Below are 3355 nucleotides of genomic sequence, written 5' to 3' on the forward strand. Positions count from 1 at the left end.
TGAAGTCGGACGCTTAACCGACTGCGCCACCCAGGCGCCCCTCCACTTTTTTTTAAATTTATTTTTGGGACAGAGAGAGACAGAGCATGAACGGGGGAGGGGCAGAGAGAGAGGGAGACACAGAATCGGAAACAGGCTCCAGGCTCTGAGCTGTCAGCACAGAGCCCGACGCGGGGCTCGAACTCATGGACCACAAGATCATGACCTGAGCCAAAGTCGGACGCTTAACTGACTGAGCCACCCAGGTGCCCCTGTACTCTTATTTTAAAGGTCCAGGCTGCTTTTTTTTTTTCCACGTTTTTTTAAAATTTATTTTTGGGACAGAGAGAGACAGAGCATGAACGGGGGAGGGGCAGAGAGAGAGGGAGACACAGAATCGGAAACAGGCTCCAGGCTCCGAGCCATCAGCCCAGAGCCCGACGCGGGGCTCGAACTCACAGACCGCGAGATCGTGACCTGGCTGAAGTCGGACGCTTAACCGACTGCGCCACCCAGGCGCCCCCAGGCTGCTTTAAAGGAGCACAGAATGTCGAAATGAGGTGAGTGACAGTTGCAATTTATCTGCCTTATATCCTGTTAATTTCTGTCATCTCTCGTGGTGGCACAGTTGTCAAGCACATCCCCATGCTCAGAGCTAAGGAGGATTGTTTTATATTTGCTCGTACAATTTTATGGGGGCCCGGGGGGATGCCTGGCTGGTTCAATCGGTGGAGCGTGGGACTCTTGGTCTCAGGGTCACGAGTTCAAGCCCCATGTTGAATGTAGAGATTACTTTTTTTTTTTAACATTTTATTTATTTTTGAGACAGCATGAACAGGGGAGGGTCAGAGAAAGAGGGAGACACAGAATCTGAAACAGGCTCCAGGCTCTGAGCTGTCAGCCCAGAGCCCGACGCGGGGCTCGAACCCACGGACTGCGAGATCATGACCTGAGCCGAAGTCGGATGCTTAACCGACTGAGCCACCCAGGCGCCCAGAGATTACTTTTTTTTAAAAAAAGATTATTATTTAAAAAAAAATTTTTTTTTAGCGTTTATTTATTTTTGAGACAGGGAGAGACAGCATGAATGGGGGAGGGTCAGAGAGAGAGAGGGAGACACAGAATCTGAAACAGGCTCCAGGCTCTGAGCTGTCGGCACAGAGCCTGACACAGGGCTCGAACTCACGGACCGCGAGATCATGACCTGAGCCGAAGTCGGATGCTTAACCAACTGAATGAGTCACCCAGACACCCCTAAAAAAAGATTATTTTATGGGGGTGGCAGCCCAAGCCTAATTTTTAGAAAGGCAGTCTCTGAGCCATGGCCTTCTGAATTGATGACTCATAAGAAGTTCAAATGCAAAGATTCGATTTCGGCAGTCTACACTAGAATGAGTTAACCTAGAGCAACACAATGAATGGTGGGGGGGGGGGGTCTCCAGTTCATTAAAAGCAGATACACACCATGTGTGATCAATGTGTTTTTATTATATTTTTAAATAATTGAAATGTACATATTTTTAAAACCTTAAGTGCTCTCTTCGGCAGCACACACACTAAAACGTTAAGACATCCCTATGGAAATGTGAGGTTTTGAGAGATCTGGTCTGCAAGCCCATGAGCTAAATGGCCTTCCAATGGAATGTTCTCCATGCACTGGAGCAGTGGGGCAGCTGCCCTGAGAGGCAGGAGGACAGAAAGAAGAGGAAGGGAAGAGTTGAAAAGAGAATGGAGAGCAGAGGACAGGTGCAGCTGGGCTTGGAAGAGGGACATCAGTCTCCAAACACATGGGGTGATAGAACCTCTCTTTGGCCAGAGTTTACTCATTTTCTCCTGAACTCTATTTTTTTTTTAACTTTTTAAAATGTTTATTTATTTTTGAGAGAGAGAGAGAAATATGAGTGTGAACAGGGAGGGGCAAAGAGAGAGGGAGACACAGAATCCAAAACAGGCTCTAGGCTCTGAACTATCAGCACAGAGCCCGGCGCGGGGCTCGAACCCACGAACCGCGAGATCATGACCTGAGCGGAAAGTCAGACGCTCGACTGACCGAGCCATCCAGGCGAGCATGAGTGGGGTGGGAGAGGCAGGCAGAGAGAGAAGGAGAGAGAGAAAATCCTAAGCAGCCTCTGCACTGTCAGCACAGAGCCTGATGCAGGGCTTGAACTTCTGAACCGTGAGATCATGACCTGAGCCGAAATCAGGAGTCCGACGCTTAACTGACTGAGCCAGCCTGGCACCCCTGACTTTACCATTTTTAACAAGTGTCACGAATACTTGTTTCTTTAGGGTTTTCAGACAGGGGCCCTCCAGGCAGAGGGTGGTAGTTTGGATGGCCGTTGGGGAGGTTCTGGAATGAGTTGTCCTGGTTTCCAGAAAGAACACGGTGGTTCCATCGTGTAAGGGCTGGGGGAACCATTGGCCCATTCTAAGCATGGAGTAGGGGGTGGGGGTAAGTGACAATGGTCTTTGGGACCCCTCTCCTCTTTGTCCCTCAGAAGCTGCTGACTGAACAAGTCAAAGGGTTCCACTTTCCACCTGTGCCGAGACCCTGTGCTCTCCAGGAAACAATCTCTCGGCTGTGAATAAAGACAGGCTGGTGTGGACGTCCCTCAATGCAGGCAGCTGCCTATAAACAGATCGCCCTCCGAATCCAGAGACCCCATGTTACCCCGACCTGTGGGAGCAAAGTCTGTGTAAAAATGCTGCCAACAAGAAGTCTCAGGTCCCATGAATTATAGACAGGTGGCTTGAGTACCAAGTAAAGAGTTAGATGCCTTTGGAGCATCCTTTCAGATCAAAGATCCTGTAATCCTGAGGATTCAAAGGAGCATAGCTTACTTTCCAAACTTAGCCTGTCCTTCAGAGCGTGGTCCAAACGCCTCGTCTTCCTGTGAGGATCCCTGATCCATCCCAGGTGGGAGAGACTCTTCTCCCCTCTGAAAGCTCATAACACTTTGTCCCTTTAAAGAAAAAAATAAAGCATCTGCACCTTTCCTCAGTGGCACTAACCGCTTTCTTTGTGGAAGAACTCTTTTCTTCCCTGGTACAGGAGCTCCTGGAGGGGGGGGACAAATCAGTCCACACCTCCTAGCAGGAGATGAGGTCTTGCTTTGTTAAATGTTTGGCAAGTGGGCATATGAACAGGCAGTTCGGTGGAAATTAAAACCAGCAAATCATCACGTAGGAAAACAGCCTTGCGGAGCGCCTGGGTGGCTCAGTCGGTTGAGCGTCTGGCTTCGGCTCGGGTCATGATCTCGCGGTCCGTGAGTTCGAGCCCTGCGTCAGGCTCTGTGCTGACAGCTCAGAGCCTGGAGCCTGCTTCAGATTCTGTGTCCCCCTCTCTCTCTGCCCCTCCCCCACTCATGCTCTGTCT

At 50.0% G+C, this 3355-nt stretch overlaps 1 long non-coding RNA gene across 1 annotated transcript; it reads left to right on the forward strand.

Annotated features, from left to right (window-relative positions):
* Positions 1-501: 501 nt before the first annotated feature.
* LOC131497424 (uncharacterized) lies at positions 502-2990 on the forward strand. Its single transcript, XR_009254972.1, has 2 exons — positions 502-539; positions 2478-2990. It is a non-coding gene; the product is annotated as an uncharacterized LOC131497424 (long non-coding RNA).
* The last annotated feature ends 365 nt before the right edge of the window (positions 2991-3355 follow it).

The sequence above is a fragment of the Neofelis nebulosa genome, chromosome 16 (assembly GCF_028018385.1).
Source record: "Neofelis nebulosa isolate mNeoNeb1 chromosome 16, mNeoNeb1.pri, whole genome shotgun sequence".
NCBI classification, from domain to species: Eukaryota; Metazoa; Chordata; class Mammalia; order Carnivora; family Felidae; genus Neofelis; species Neofelis nebulosa.